The sequence below is a fragment of the Pristiophorus japonicus genome, chromosome 11 (assembly GCF_044704955.1).
Source record: "Pristiophorus japonicus isolate sPriJap1 chromosome 11, sPriJap1.hap1, whole genome shotgun sequence".
NCBI classification, from domain to species: Eukaryota; Metazoa; Chordata; class Chondrichthyes; family Pristiophoridae; genus Pristiophorus; species Pristiophorus japonicus.
Window position 1 is genome coordinate 81,037,664 of NC_091987.1, and position 17,064 is coordinate 81,054,727.

The 17,064-nt window shown below is 41.6% G+C and overlaps 1 protein-coding gene across 1 annotated transcript in view; it reads left to right on the forward strand.

The window, feature by feature from the left end:
- The window catches only part of LOC139275544 (uncharacterized), a 117,088-nt gene that overhangs the window by 77,719 nt on the left and 22,305 nt on the right, over positions 1 to 17,064 (forward strand). The gene's annotated exons all lie outside the window — the stretch shown is intronic.

Below are 17,064 nucleotides of genomic sequence, written 5' to 3' on the forward strand. Positions count from 1 at the left end.
TTAGTTTTTAAGTGTTTGGGGGGTGAGGGGGGGTTGTCATTCATAGCAATAGGAGTTCCGTACTTCTATTGTTATGAATGAGAAATTATACTGTACCTGATTGGCTGCTGTCACTAGATCCCAGCCTGCGCATGTCCCCACGTGCACGAGCTGCACAAGCAGTCACCTCTGGGCCTCAGGCTCGGAAGTTCAGACAGTCGTAGCAGCAGCCGGTAAGTGCGTATCTTTTTCCTTTTTTTAGGTCGTTTCCCCGCGGGAAAAGGTCAAATGGAATTTCAGGGCCATTATTTAAATGGAGAAAGATGGAAAAGTGCCGCAGTACAGCGGGACCTGGGGGTACTTGTGCATGAAACACAAAAGGATAGTATGCAGGTACAGCAAGTGATCAGGAAGGCCAATGGAATCTTGGTCTTTATTGCAAAAGGGATGGACTATAAAAGCAGTGAAGTCTTGTTACAGCTGTACAGGGTATTGGTGAGGCCACACCTGGAATACTGCGTGCAGTTTTGGTTTCCATATTTACGAAAGGATATACTTGCTTTGGAGGCAGTTCAGAGAAGGTTCACTAGGTCTATCCTGGGGATGAGGGGCTTGACGTTTGAGGAAAGGTTGAGTAGGTTGGGCCTTTACTCATTGGAATTCAGAAGAATGAGAGGTGATCTGATCGAAACGTATAAGATTATGAGGGAGCTTAACAAGGTGGATGCAGAGAGGATGTTTCCACTGGTGGGGGAGACTAGAATTAGAGGGCTTGATCTTAGAATAAGGGGCCGCCCATTTAGAACTGAGATGAGCAGAAATTTCTTCTCTCAGAGGGTTGTAAATCTGTGGAATTCGCTGCCTCAAAGAGCTGTGGATGCTGGGACATCGAATAAATTTAAGACAGAAAGAGACATTTTCTTAAACGATAAGAGGATAAGGGGTTATGGGGAGCAGGCAGGGAAGTGGAGCTGAGTCCATGATCAGATCAGCCATGATCTTATTGAATGGCGGAGCAGGCTCGAGGGGCCTTATGGCCCACTCCTGCTCCTATTTCTTATGTTCTTATGTTCTTATTACAACCAATGCATCCTCAAATAAAAAATCTAAATAAAAACAGAGAATGCTGGAAATTCAATCCTCTATCCATGCTAATATATTACCCCCAACCCCGTGAGCTCTGCAACCCTGCAAAGCAGCCACTATCTCTGCAGCTGCCTCTTTTAAGACCCTAGGATGAAGGCCATCAGGTCCAGGGGACTTGTTCACCTTTAGCCCCATTAGTTTGCCTTCTACTTTTTCTTTAGTGATAGTGATTGTTTCAAATCCCGCCCCCAGAAAACCCCTTGTTTATCAATTATTGCGATGCATTTAATGTCTTCTACCATGAAGGCCGGTACAAAATATTTGTTCAAAGTCTCCGCCATTTCTCTGCTTCCCAATATTAATTTCCCAGTCTCATCCTCTAAGGGACCAATGTTTACTTTAGCTACTTGCTTTCTTTTAATATACCTGTAAAAGCTCTAATTATCTGTTTTTATATTTCTTGCTACTTTATCCTCATAAGTTATCTTCTCTCTCTTTATCATTTTTTTAGCCGTCCTTTGCTGGTTTCTAAAAGTTTCTGGCCTTCCACTGTTCTTCGCATCATTGTATGACTTTAATTTGAATTTGATACCATCCTTCACTTCATATTTAGCAAGGATGGTTCATCCTTCTCTTAGAGTCTTTCTTTCTCATTGGAATATATCTTTGCTGAGAGTTATGAAATATCTCCTTAAATATTTGCCACTGCTTTTGTCTCCTTGGGAAAGTGCAACATCCCCATCGGCACCTGGGAATCCCTGGCCCAAGACCACCCAAAGTGGAGGAAGAGCATCCAGGAGGGCGCTGAGCATCTCGAGTCTCATTGCCGAGAGCATGCAGAAATCAAGAGCAGATAGAGGAAAGAGCTTGCGGCAAACCAAGCTCCCCACTCACCCTTTCCTTCAACCACTGTCTGTCCCACCTGTTACAGAAACTGTAATTCCCGCATTTGACTGTACAGCCACCTGAGAACTCACTTTTAGAGTGAAAGCATATCTTCGTCGATTTCGAGAGACTGCCTATGATGATGATAATCGTCTTACGCTTTAATATATTTTCCCTGTCCACTTTAACCAGCTCTGCCTTCATACCTTTGTAATTACCTTTATTTAATTTCAGGACACTGGTTTGAGAACTAGCTATCTCACCCTCAAACTGAATTTGAAATTCTACCATGCTATGATCACTCTTCCCAAGAGGATCCTTCACTACGAGATCATTAATTAAAGCAGATTCGTTGCACGTTACCAGATCTAAAATAGTCTACTCCCTGGTTGGTTCCACAACGTATTGTTCCAAGAAACCATCCCGCATACACTCTATGAACTCTTCCTCAAGGCTAGCTTTGCCAATTTGACTGGTCCAATCAACATGAAGATTAAATCGTCCATGATTATTGCCGTACCTTTCTTACAAGCTTCTATTATTTCTTGATTTATACTCTGTCCTTCAGTGTGGCTACTGTTTCGGGGCTTGAAGACCACTCTCACCAGTGACTTCTTTCCCTTATTATTTCTTATCTCCACCCAAAATGATTCTACATCTTGATCTTCTGAGCCAATATCATTTCTCACTACTGCACTGATCTCATCCCTTATTAACAGAGCTACCACACCTCCTTTTCTTTTCTGCCTATCCTTACAAAATGGCAAATAGCCCTGAATATTCAGTTCCCATCCTTGGTCACCTTGCAACCACATCTTTGTTGTAGCAATCAGATCATACCCATTTACTTCTATTTGTGCCATCAGCTCACCTATTTTGTTACAAATGCGGCGTGCATTCAGATATAGCACTTTTAATTTTGTTTTATGTGTATATGCTCTGTCCCTTCCTGTCACACTCTGGTTATCAGTACCCTTATTGTTACCCTGCACTTTTGCCTTCTCCTTTCTCTTTTTACATGTCCGCTCATCGGATCCCTCCCCATCCCCCCCCCCCCCCCCCCCCCACCACCCCCCCATACTAGTGTATGGGGACTAGCAGAAATCCAGAGACAAGATGTTGAGGTGCAAACTGGGAATTGCAGGTGAATATCAAATTTCTGTCATCAATAATTGGACCTTTTGTTGCTCACTTCTCGTAAAACCAGGCAATAGGAGCCATCTCAGTGACCAAGAGCAATTACTTATCAGTGCTACAAGAGCAACAAATGTAGGAGAAAATGGGTATGTTGTCCACAACCTCAAAAAGGGGTACAATTCAGTTTTGTATTTAAAATGTGAACACTTCATATTATTCCTCTGTTAATAGTGATGTTTTCAACTATCTCCATTGGAAATGGTATTGAAAAGCTGTTGAATTATGTTAGATGTTTATTATCCTACTTGTAATATACCATTGCTGGGGATGAATCCAGTTGCAGGCCTACATTTTATGCATGCCGCCAGTCAGGTACCCGCCATAAAGTGGCAGCTGGCCAGTGGCGGGAGTGATCGTTTGGGTGATTGGAGACCACCAGCTAGTGCCAAAGGAAAGGATCGCCAGCAAGCAGGTAACTCGTGAGGATGGTCTCGCATGAGGGAATGGGGAAGTGGGGGGAATCAGGGTTAGGGAGGGTGCTACTGTACTTGGGGGGCCTGGAGGAGCAGGAGAAATGCATTAGAGAGGATACCCATAACCTGCAGCCAAAAATCCATTTTTGTTACAATCCCATTTCATGTCCACTTCACATATCTACATGCATTCTATCTACCTTTCCCTCAACAATCACTCCTATTATATTGGTAATATCAGCTGTGTGGTCTGAAAGAAATATTTAATAGGCAAAAGGAAGGATGTTAAATGGATAAAAGGTAGATGGAGATAATTATTTTTAAATAAATGGATGGACTGAAACATGAAGAATGTTACTCTGTGAAACAGGTTACTGAATAAATTATCATGGCCTTTTCTTCTACTAGCCTCCTGTATGATAACCATTGTACCATCCAGCACATATAGCGAGCAAATTGTGTTTGCGCCAACCCGCCTGCTATAAGCGGTGGGGACTGTATTTACATAGGACATGCATGAGCATTGAAGGATAATTATCCAAGACTGTATCTATTTCCAGTCAAAATATAACAATCGAGATTAACATCAATACACCTAGATGTATCAACAGGAAACCATTTGTATCGCAAAGTTTTTTTAGAAAAGGTGTGCAGGTGAGCAATGCGCAATGCTTACACTGAAGATCTATATCTCGCTGAATTCGAACACGAATAAATTATCCCACCAGTGAGCAAGTTAAATAGATCTTTTTTGCATGTGAAAGATCCAGTGAATTTTTTACATGAATGACAAAATAGTTGGAAGTAAGTAGTAGAAGACGTATGAGGAAGGCAAACTGCAAATAGCAAAAGAAAAGATCTAGTGGAGATTTTTTTCAGCTAAGCAGGAAGTAGGCAGAGTATTAAAGACTGTAGTAACCATTCAAGGGAAAGATTGAGTGGAAAAATTACGAAGGATCAAGAATAATCAGATGTGTTGAATTAATTTTTCACAAATGAAAACTGGATAAAGTTTAACTCAGAAAACAATAGCATGTAAAGGTCAGTAAAGCATGGTATGCAGAAACTCAAGGAAGTCTACAGGACAGCTGAAATCTTCCGGGGAATGAGTGAGGAAACATGCAAGGCTTGGAGAAGGTTTTTAGAAAATCTATAAACACTACAGTTATGCCTGAGGACCAAAGGATAGCAAATATTACGCAATATTCAAAAAAAGAGTGACACATAAATCAGGTAACTATAGTTGGGGGCAGGCGAGGGTCTATGGAGCGTCCTCCTCCGTTTCGGATGCCCCCAAAAATTCGTCACTATCCTCCGCCTGCTCCACGATGACATGCAGGCCGTGATCCTTACCAACGGAGCCATTACAGACCCAATCCATGTCCAGATCCGGGTCAAACAGGGCTGCGTCATTGCCCCAACCCTCTTCTCAATCTTCCTCGCTGCCATGCTCCACCTCACAGTCAACAAGCTCCCCGCTGAAGTGGAACTAAACTACAGAACCAGTGGGAACCTGTTCAACCTTCACCATCTCCTGGCCAGGTCTAAGACCATCCCAACCTCTGTCATTGAGCTACAGTATGCGGAAGACGCCTGCAACTGTGCACATACAGAGGCTGAACTCCAGGACATAGTCGACATAGTTACTGAGGCATACGAAAGCATGGGCCTTACACTAGACATCCATAAGACAAAGGTCCACCACCAGCCTGTTCTTGACCCCACAGCACTGCCCCCCAGTCAGCAAGATCCACGGCTCGGCCCTGGACAATGTGGACCATTTCCCATACCTCTGGAGCCTCTTATCAACAAGAGCAGACATTGACGACGAGATTCAACACCGCCTCCAATGTGCCAATGGAGCCTTCAGCCTCCTGTGGAAAAGAGTATTTGAAGACCAGGCCCTCAAATCCGCCACCAAGCTCATGGTCTACACGGCTGTAGTAATACGCGCCCTCCTGTATGGCTCAGAGACATGGACCATGTACAGTAGACACCTCAAGTCGCTGGAGATATACCACCAAGGATGTCTCCGCAAGATTCTGCAAATCCCCGGGGAGGACAGACGCATCAACCTTTGCATCCTCGACCAGGCCAACATCCCCAGCATTGAAGCACTATTTCCTTGTCTTTGGTAAATAAAGCCTAACAGTGCATGGAATAAATGAATGAACCTGATAAATTTTTAAAATAGAATTTAGTTTGAGTGAATAAATGGCAGCACACAATGCGATGTGTGACATTGTGGTCTGCACTGGTTATTCCACTCTCTGTACCAGTGCACCAGCCAATTGCATTCATTCTGTTTTTGTTAAATTAGTTTCATTGAGCTGAACTGAAAAAATACACATATTGACTGAAAATTACGAATGCTGTTCCCCTGATGGCCTCGGACAACAATGGCCAAACCACAATCTGTTAGCCACCTGTGGCTCCAGAGTTTCGGAAATCCAGCCCTTGAAGCCACGGCAATTCAATCTTATAGATGTTTATATCTGTTATTGGCTGGTTTGTGATGTTTGAATTTTGTGGCCTTGGAGGTTTGAAAATGGATTTAGTTTATCAGGTTCATTAATTTATTCACTATTAGGCTTTATTTAATAAAGACAAGGAAATATATACTTTATACCTGAGTCAGACCATTGTTAACACCTATTCTAATTGGGTGTCTGTAAATCCACTAAAATATTAATTAAATGAAGTACTTTCAGAGCAAGGTTCGTTTACTGAAATAGTTTATCACTTATAACAATAACTTTTTGATTTATACTAGCCAATGTGTTTATACAACAACAACTGTCCCATGCAAGCTGCTTGCTGGCAATGGAAAAACCACGCATGTGCGGAAATTTGAATAGGCCATACAGCCTGTTAAAGGGACCATGCACTCCAAAAAAAATTTTCTTAATGCTGCTGCTTTGTTATTGGATAAATCCTAAATCAAAACACCAAGATCCTTTAGTCGTAATAATGTGAGAAATATAAAAGTTAATGCGGGTATTAATTTAAATTATATATGCCCCCCACCCTCCCCCATGCTAAACACCTGTTGCATACACCCTGTATATGGTACAAAATATTACAGAACAGAAGATTACAGATTCAATTGTTTGATCTCAATCAGGGCAGCATTTGAACTGTTACAATTAACTTCAGCATCTGGGGTTACAATAAGTAGAGTTCTCACCACTGATCATTGCCTGATGGCCCCTTCAGCTTCTGAGTAAGTTGGAGCTGTAAGTTGCTTTGGGGAATCCAACCCAGAGAGCCACAGGGAGAGAAGCAGTATACATGAACATATCTATCGTTGCCCTTGTCCCTGACGATTAGAATAATGGTCCTGAGAGAGAGGCTATGTATTTGTTTCACTCCACTTGTCTAACACGCACAGAGAACAGTAAGGACAAGGACTGTAAATATACTCTCGGTGTGATAAATAACAAGAAATAATAGATAATCCGTCACATCAACATTTCAACTGTAATTTTAATAAAACACAACGAACTTTGGTATTAATCACAAGGAATGACACATCATAGTATCTACCAAATACTCCTGTTTCGATTCTAGTGTCAATATCATAGTGTCACTTCCAAAACAACATCTATTTCCAATATATTGATTAATTAGAGTCACCCTTTCATCTATCACACATTTTCAGTGAAAATCTCTCATTTTGTTTCAAATTGTCAAATATTTTAATGTATCGCCTTTTTAGAAATAAATCATTTTAAATGGACTTGCAATCTGTCTGACTCATAAATCTCACTCCAATACGTCATCAATGTTGACAGCCCTGATGTTGTCTGGGTACAATACCAACACTGACAACATGCTTTTAAAGATTAACAATTAAGTGTTAAAGATGGTGGTTGAATACACTAAATCAGCCAATCTTCACTGCAAAGTGTAAAAAAACCTACTGGACAGTTACTTATCAAAGTTCATTGTTTCCTTTTCTATATTTTCAGAACTTGTCAAATAATGTTACTGCTGGGAAACCAAGGAGTCCAGATTCCTATTTTACTGCATATCCTTCTCAGTGCAGGTGAGGGAGCTTACAATTCACATTAGAAAGTTACAAAATTATTCTCGTATTGTTTTACAAGGAGCAATACATGTCCGAATCTTGAAACCTAATAAGGTACTAATTCTGTAAATCCATGGTCTTCGTTCTCTCCCTCCCCGACATGCCTTCTCTGATTGTCATTTTTACAGCTGGCTAATTAATGAAGAATCCTCACTTTTTCTTCTTCTCCCCCTCCTCCTCCTCCACCCCCCCTCCCCCGCCCCCCCCCCCCCCCCCCCCACCACCCACCTATTTTTGCATTGTAGCTGGTTTTGGTGGCAGGTTTCTATCCCCTTAATCGTGGTTATAACTGACCACTTAAACTTTTTCAGTCGAAATAGAGGTTCCATCGGAAACATTGAGCTGATTTTCTCTTTCAGATGCTGATTAACCCATTGTGTAATTACGGCATTTTCTGCTTTAATTTCAGGCTTTCAGTACACTTTTCTTTTTACCTCGTCTGCAAAATAACTTAAAATGCAGACTGCAATATTACTTATGCTTGTTTGAGGTGCTGTTGAGAGAAATTGCTACAAAAGCACTCTCGTGGTGCTGCAGCTGTTTAAACATACTAAAAATATGAAATGAGAAAAAACACATTTGGCCCATGAACCCATTCCAGAGCTGTCAGCTTTCGGATCAGACATTAAACTGAGGATCTGTCTGATCTCTCTGGTGGACGTAAGTTCCATGGCACTATTCGAAGTTCCATGGCACTATTTGAAGAAGGGCAGGGGAGTTCTCCCCGGTGCCCTTGTCATTATTTTTCCCTCAACCAACTACACGAAAAACAGATTATTTGGTCATTATATCATTGCTGTTGGTGGGACCTTGCTGTATGTAAATTGTCTTCTGCATTTCCTACATTACAACAGTACTTCAATGGCTTTAAAGTACTGTGGGACATCCTGAGGTTGTGAATGGCCCTACAAGTTTGTTCCTTGACTATCTGGTGGCAATCATGGAAATATATAGAGTTCATTAGGGAGTGTACAGTGCAATTTAAAACTTCTTTTGAAATTGCAAATGCACTATTTCTGTAACATGTAGTGGCTAATTTCCATTACTAATGTGTACTTCAGAGCTGTTGCAAATTGCACTAGAATTGTTATTTTAATAGCCTTCAAATTTTGTATGATTATTGACAGCTCCAGGTATAGATTTCAGCAGGTGCAGGGAGCATAAAATCACATCAACAATATAATTCATACATTTTGATATAGATAAAGAAAGAATTTGCATTTATACGGTGACTTACTGTGTCTCTCAGACTTTTTGCAAAGCACGACATATAGAATGAATTACATTGTGCAATTATTTTTTTATGGTTAAATGTGGCTGTAATTTTGCACAAAGCAAGTCTCCAGAATCAGCAGAGATGAAGGACCAATTATTTGGATTGTTTTGGCAGTGGTAATGAGTGGGTGCTCAAAAGATTTGGATTAATATCATAATTGCTGAGAAAGTCTTCTGGTATACTAATAGACAAAATATAATAATTAAATTAAAGTACTCAGAGAGTTTTTATCAATGAATTTTCTAATCATTGAAAGTTTCATTTTCTAAATAAAAGTATTCTGTGAATTTGGTGCTTTGTATTGTGATGTTTTAATACAACAAGCAGGACTTCATGGTACACAGTACAATGAGCTTTGTACCCCTGTACCATAACGTAAGGTTATACAACACTCCACAGGTTACACTGGTAGATAAATTTGGGGAGAGTTTAACACTGCCCTCCTGACAGAAACAGGGTGGGCTGGCAGGTAAAGCCCATGGGACTTACCTGCCGAGAATCCGCTGCCGTCACGCGGGTTCTGATTTTAACCTGCTCTTCTGAGCAGGAGCAGGAAAGGCTGCTGGAAACCGACGGATCCTTCCTTAAATATGCAGATCGGGTTCTGATGATGTCGACAAGTCCCAAATACGAATTTAACCAGAGGCCTGTGCAGGGAAGCCATTATGGCATTCTCGCCAGGCCAATCTATCAGGAAGAGACAGGGCCAGAAAAGGCCTAAGAAAAAAGAAATACTTGTATTTATATAGTGTGTTAGCATGAATGTTTTCTTAGAAGAATCACTCAACACTCAGAGTCGGTTCCAACGCCAATGCGGCCTTTATTTTCGCATGCGGGGAGGAAGCCTCAGGACTGGATCCAGGCACTTCTCTCCGACGAACAAAGAAACTCATCGATATTTATATGTTTTACAATAGTTCTTTACAGTTACTCAGCCCACTTCGGCTGGACACAATCCAATCGTAACGATTATAGATTACTTATAAGTTTCTTTAACCCAATAGAATTTTGTCAGCTCGGGCTGATTAATGACCTCGTTATGTGAGGCAGGTTCTCCTCTTATCTCTGTTCCTCGGGGTTCGGCTGTGTGAAGTCACTGATTATACCAGTGTACTATAATGGTTCGTTATAATTATCTTGTATCCAAGGCATTCCTGGTAGTGGGCCTCACAGGGTCATTGCTCGGTCATTGCTCGGTCAGCCCCAGTTCATTACTTGACTAATGGGGTTCCCATCATGCTTGGGCAGCCATTTTATATGTGGCCACTTTAAACTTATATGAGTTTAGATATATTCAGCAGGTGCCTAATGTCTAGTGTTTTGATATATTCGGCAGGTGCCTAATGCCTACAACAATTCCCTCCTTTCGGTAAAGGGACTAGTCCTATTCCCCTTTAACCGACCGCCCTACTTTTATTAAGATTTTGTGCACAGCCCGGTACTCCCTGCCTCAACGTGCTGGCCAGTCATGCGGTTTCAGGAGTCCCGGTTGCTTAAATCAAATTAACAAAGGCCAAATCCTCCTGCCCCTTTATTAGACAGGCTTGTTTAGTATCCAGGGACCGGTCATGGGTCCCTCTTCGCTGTGCGTGGTGCCTGCATGCCTGGCAGGCCATTATACCCCATGTTATTACTAAGATCAATTGTACCCCGACCAGTATGTGTGAAATTATTCGAATCCAAGGATGGATGTTCACATTTATTCCCCAGTCCTAGACCTTTCTCCACCAACTCTGACTTTGTAAGTCTACATCGATATCTTCTTCCAGTACTTTGATTTTAGTTTGAAGTTGGTGGTAGAGCTTTACGGATTGACCCACCCTGAGCCTCAATTCTCGTAATACTTCGGTTAGATGTGGGATAGGGACCTGATCTGGCTCGTCATAATCCTGCAAATGATCGTGGAGCTGATCGGTTACATCAATAACTTCGGGCTTCCGGCGCCTAACCTGGGTGATATGCGCTTGCCCAATCGTGACAGGTCGTAGCGGCGCAAAGCAAAAGTTCGGCTGTGGTATCGGGCACTGCAGATCATTATACCGGTATGAACGCTCTGTGGTAGAGACGCAGTATCTTCCCTTCCCTCCGTAGCCTGCCCTCACAAAGTGCCTGTGTGCGGGCGCTATTTCTAGTACACACCTGTCGGTTCGGTTAAACCCGCACTCGTCTAGCTCACCTCGGCCTACCGGTTGAGGGCATACTGTGATCTCCCCCCTTTGCTTGCATTCTGTTAGTTAAATTCCGATAAGTATGTTGTTTCGGCGAACGGCGGAGGTGGTGGTCAGATAGTAACGTATGGAGACATTTTCCCGTATTACTCCGATATTCTCTAGTTGGTACAGGGGGAACGGCCCTGAGTCCGGCGTGGCTATAGGGATCATCAGGACTATCCCTATCCCAATATTCCTACCCATCTGGCAATCTGGAATTGCTGGGTATACTTGGGTCAGTCCCTTCAGAGTACAATTATCCAGTGTACCCCTCTGGTTAGCCAACTGAGCCAAATGTGAACTGTCTATCCAATCTGGAACTTCCCAGCATTGGATCTGGTCACGATTATGGCGGATCTGTCCCACCATCCACAGACCATAAGCGTGACAGAGTTGCCCCTGTCTTTGCTTTCCTGTATCTTCTTTTTCTCTATCAATGAGGTGATTGATGGTTTTGGCGTGAGCTTCCAGGACTGAGATGCCATCCAACTGGATTCCTAGTTTGGCTTGGTCTTCCTGTTTTTGCTCCACCCTCTCTAATAACCCCTTCATCACCCCTCTAAGCTGTTCCACCCTCTCATTTAACCCTTGTATATCTATCGAGTTTACTACGGAGGTCCCTGTATTGAAACCGGTAGCAACATCATTAACTATTCCCCTCTTTATCCTGGGGGCTGACCCCTGTCCTCGGAATCTACTGGCACCCATTGCATCGGCAGCCTGCTGCATTACAACTTTACTTAATACATTGTACATTTTCCTTGATTGTTCTGTACAGTATTCCGGCAGCTGGATGCCTGAAATATTGATCAGGACAGGCACAATTTCATGTTTAACATTATCATACAATAATTCCCCTTCGTTGTACATTACAATCCCATTTTCTGGTCCCTTAGTAGTTATGGGACAAGGCAGTTCCTCGGGCAATGTAGTGGTTCTTATGGGGCATGGTGTCGGAGGGGGTGAGAAGCATACATACAATGATATTGCAGCCGCCCCCACCTCCTCGTAGTACCCACACAGCCCCACTCCATTTTTACGGATGACTGATTGCTGGGACTGTCCCGGAGGCGCGCAAATTATGCCAAAAGTACATTCATCAGGCCCTTTGACATCCCTCCGTTTAATGCAGCTGCTCCTTATACCCGTGAAGCACTGTACACATACCCGGTTCTTATTAGGATTCACTTGTAACCATGCATTAAAATAAGTCCTGTCCTTGCTCCAGTCCTTGGCTGCTGGGATGCACATTCCATCCGTTAAATTAAACAAGACTCCATAGTTCATGTAGTTGTTTATTTCCTGAGTGCACTGCAATCCGTTGGTGTCATTTAGTGTTTGTGTGGGTCTTGAGGTTCCCAGTATCATGAGTCCTCAGAGTCGAAGTCACCACTGCGGTCCCATCTTGGTGAGTGTTTTATCTGAAAATTTTAAACAGACAGCCTGGTCGTCACCAGGTGTTAGATTCTGGTCTACTTGTGTCACTGTCACTCTGTGGAATCGGAGGTAAGGATTAGGTTAACCATATTCTTTATAGTCGTACCATCTCTATCACTTCATGTCCCTGTCTTGGCTACCATCGGTTTTGCGTTTGAGCCTGCTGTGCTCGAGCCTGCACGATGACCCATCTAAATATTATCCAAACTCCAATCAACACCAATGCCACCATTATTCCTCCAAACATCGCTGTCTGCTTTACCGTTAGGTTGCGTTTGTGGACTACACCTACCCACCGTGGGGTACATTGGCTCTATTGCCATAGGTGATGGTGCTATGGCTGCACACTGCACTATCCGTCTAGTCCCGTTTTTTAAAACATCTCTTCCAGCCTGTTTATCTTAGCTTTTAACTCTTGACCAGCTAGTTCCGTTTTATTTTTATTCTGAATATCCCACCATTTCCTCTGTCTGTCAGGTGAGTCTTCTTTATTTTATTAAGAAATCCAAATTAATAATGTCCAGTATAAAACAGCTGTCAATGGAAAGGGTTAACTCCTTTACAGATTTGTCAGAAAGCCTGATGTCATTACGTGACTTCACGTAATCATCCGAAAAATTATTTTTTTTCAAGTCTTTGTGCCTTCAAAACTTGCTTAGAAATTAGGAATCCGTTAAACAGCATAAATCATTAGTAAAGTGGTCATAATAAAAATCTTCTCATCGGGAAAGACAGCATTTTAGATTAAACTCCAATTTTTTCTTAACTTCTAATTCAAGTACTTGCCAAATAATTTTTTTTTTTAATTGATTTAAAACGAGACCACACATTTTTAATAGCTATTTTGTTTACTGAAATTCAATTTTTTTTTTTTTATTTCTCTCAGCACAAAATCTAAACTTCTGTGCCAGTTCCATTTTTTCTTTCTGTGCTGAGTTAACATAGCTTAGATCTTTTCTTCTCGTTATTTTCATACATTCCAACATTTCGGGTTTTTTTACGGTTCCGTTCACTGGGCAAACCTTGTGTTTTATTTCTCTCTCAGCACAAAATCTAAACATCCGTGCCAGTTCCATTTTCTATAAGAATTTAAAAATTCAGTAAGATTCTCTAGTTCCCAGTTTTTTCTTTCTGTGCTGAGTTCGCATAGCTTAGATCTTTTCTCCTCGTTATCTTCAAAACCCTCCTGCTTGTTTAGACTGTTCGGGACTTTTCTTGATAAACACTGTCCATTTTGGAAACCTTTTCAAACTGCATTGAAACTTTCTCATAATTTAAAATCATTATCAATGTAGAGTGTTTTTTACCTCTTCCAATTTTTTTTTCTTTTTCTAATTAAACCAATATCTTTTTCACAGCAAACATCAACTAGTATTTAGTAAGTTATGTCTTTTTCCAATCACAAACACATTTTTTTTCAGCACTTATTTAGTATGTTACATCTTTTTTATTCAGATCTCCTTTCTTCAAATTAGATTTTGTATTTTACACGGAGGGCTCATGACTCCATAAATTTGTTAATTTAAAATCATTTGTTTACTTTCAAAGTGGTGTCTTTATCTTTTTCTTTTCTCCATAACTGGAATGGAGTCAGCAATTAGGCTTTGAGGGCTGCTTTTCATTATCTCAAAATGCTCCAGTTTCAAAGTCGTTAAAATGTCTCTTCTAAACTGCTAAAGCTTGTTGTTTTTAACATTTTTCAAAAGTCCCTTTTACACCTTCGCAGATAGCTCGCCACTCGCCCAGGAGTTTGACCTGATCCCTGAAGGTATTTCTAGATTGTTTCCAAACCTTTTAGTTTTATATCTCCTTTTTTTTCTTTAAGAGATCAGATTTAATTTAATAATTTTTTTTTAATCCACCTCAGTATTTTGCTGTGCCTTCTCTGAATATCTCAAAATCCCAATTCAAACTTTGTAATTTCAATCTTTATTTAAAACTTTTTTTTTGCTAGAAGCTTTTTTTAAAAGGCATTCTTTATCTCATTCCGAGACTAAATTTATGTCTTTCAACCCAATGTAATCAATCATTGCATGTTTTCTTTCGACAAGTAAGTGAGCGTGTCAAATAAATTATTTTTTTTAACCACCGGGACCATGTATTTTTTATCTTTTGCTCAACAAACCTATCCTTTGTACATTTCCTAGCTCCGTAACTTATCATCCGAATAAATCCACACCTGCGTTTCTAACTTAAAATGTCTTAAAACTTCCCACATACAGGACAACACTACAAAGGGTTAAAAAAACTTTCACTCTGTTTAGAAAAGTGGGTGGAGCTAAAATAAACAGACACTTGCATTCCTCTTCCAATCAGACTTTCGGAAACATGAAAAAATAAAAAAAATTCATTCCGCAGTCAAAAAATCACACAAGGACTCTCAACGACAGACATTCACAAAAGTCTCTCTTCATTCAACAAAGCTTATTAATTTTTTTTTTGGCCGGCTCTATTCTTGGATCCATACTTCACTTAAGATAATCACTATCAGGTTTTTTTATTTCTTACACATTGATTTACTTCCTCTGTTAGTTTTATGTGGGCTCGCAGTATCAAGACCACAGCCTTTTCATTTTTATTCGCTGGCAGGTCCTGAGGATCCCACCCTGCTCTAATCATTTTCTCGATTAGTTTCTTTTGTTTTTCTGCCAGGTGGCGGGTAAGGGACCCTTCTGGTCCCCACTCGAGGTTACTTGCTTTCGTGGCCATTCCTGGGTAGGACTAGAACCGTTAGGAATCTACTCTCAGAGGTCCGCTTTCTACCTAGCGTAACTTGTAGTAGACCGTCTCCTGGCTACTGTCAGGTCACAAGTTCTGCTGTTACACAAACTTATACAATTCTTAAAACGCGTTTAAGCAATTCCCGCAGTGCTCTACGTACCTTAACGACTACCTACCACCGCTCTGCCCGTTGGTCCGACCCTGTTCACAGGTTTGGATTCCGTTAGCAGCTGTATACAGCTTGGATCTACCCCGGGGTATATCTCAAATCATACTACTGGGTCCGGAAGATGTCTTTCGGTATCATGATCCCACGGTCTAAGTGTGTTCCTGGCACCTACTTAGTTCCTGGCCATCACGTGAGACTAAAGTCCTCTTAATTCAGGCTCAGGCAAGGTGTTTGAGATATTGGACCGTCTCCTCGTTTCGATCAATGAGCATCCACCTTCCGCACCCGTTATAAAATTTTGTTTAAGGTATACTCACCCAGTTTCTCCAAGAGCGTCAGCGACCCCGAAATCCTGTTCATGACGCCATTGTTAGCGTGAATGTTTTCTTAGAAGAATCACTCAACACTCAGAGTCGGTTCCAACGCCAATGCGGCCTTTATTTTCGCATGCGGGGAGGAAGCCTCAGGACTGGATCCAGGCACTTCTCTCCGACGAACAAAGAAACTCATCGATATTTATATGTTTTACAATAGTTCTTTACAGTTACTCAGCCCACTTCGGCTGGACACAATCCAATCATAACGATTATAGATTACATATAAGTTTCTTTAACCCAATAGAATTTTGTCAGCTCGGGCTGATTAATGACCTCGTTATGTGAGGCAGGTTCTCCTCTTATCTCTGTTCCTCGGGGTTCGGCTGTGTGAAGTCATTGATTATACCAGTGTACTATAATGGTTCGTTATAATTATCTTGTATCCAAGGCATTCCTGGTAGTGGGCCTCACAGGGTCATTGCTCGGTCATTGCTCGGTCAGCCCCAGTTCATTACTTGACTAACGGGGTTCCCATCATGCTTGGGCAGCCATTTTATACGTGGCCACTTTAAACTTATATGAGTTTAGATATATTCAGCAGGTGCCTAATGCCTAGTGTTTTGATATATTCAGCAGGTGCCTAATGCCTACAACAAAGTGCCTTTCACAACCACTGGACTATTTTGTCTATCCTCAGTGAGAATTGGCGGCGGCCAATTTGCACACAGCAAGCACCCACAAACAGCAATGTGACAATATTCAGATAATCTGTGTTTTTTGTTGTGTTGATTGAGGGATAAATATTGGCCACGACACCAGGGATAACTCCCTCTGTTCTTCAAAATAGTGCCATGGGATGTTTTACAGCCACCTGGGAGATCAGACAGGGCCTCGGTTAACGTCTCATTCGAAATACACCACCTCCGACAGTGCAGCACTCCCTCAGTACTGCACTGGAGCGTCAGACTAGATTTATGTACTCAAGTCCCTGGATTGGGACTTGAACCCACAACCTTCTGACTCATAGGCGAGTGTGCTACCCACTAAGGCACATCTGACACTGATTGTAAGTTAAGTCTTTTTCATTTTTTTGATGTTCCTTGTGGAGGAGCAGGAGTTCTCCTGCAATCCTGAACTTCCACAGCCATTTTGGGCATTTCAGTACCTGATTTCCAGAATATTAGAGTATGCTGCTCTCTCTCAGCATAACATCAGCAGTGTGTGAATACTGGAGTGGAGCGATTATCATCAAAATGAACTGAACCTTGACTTTAAATGGGTTGA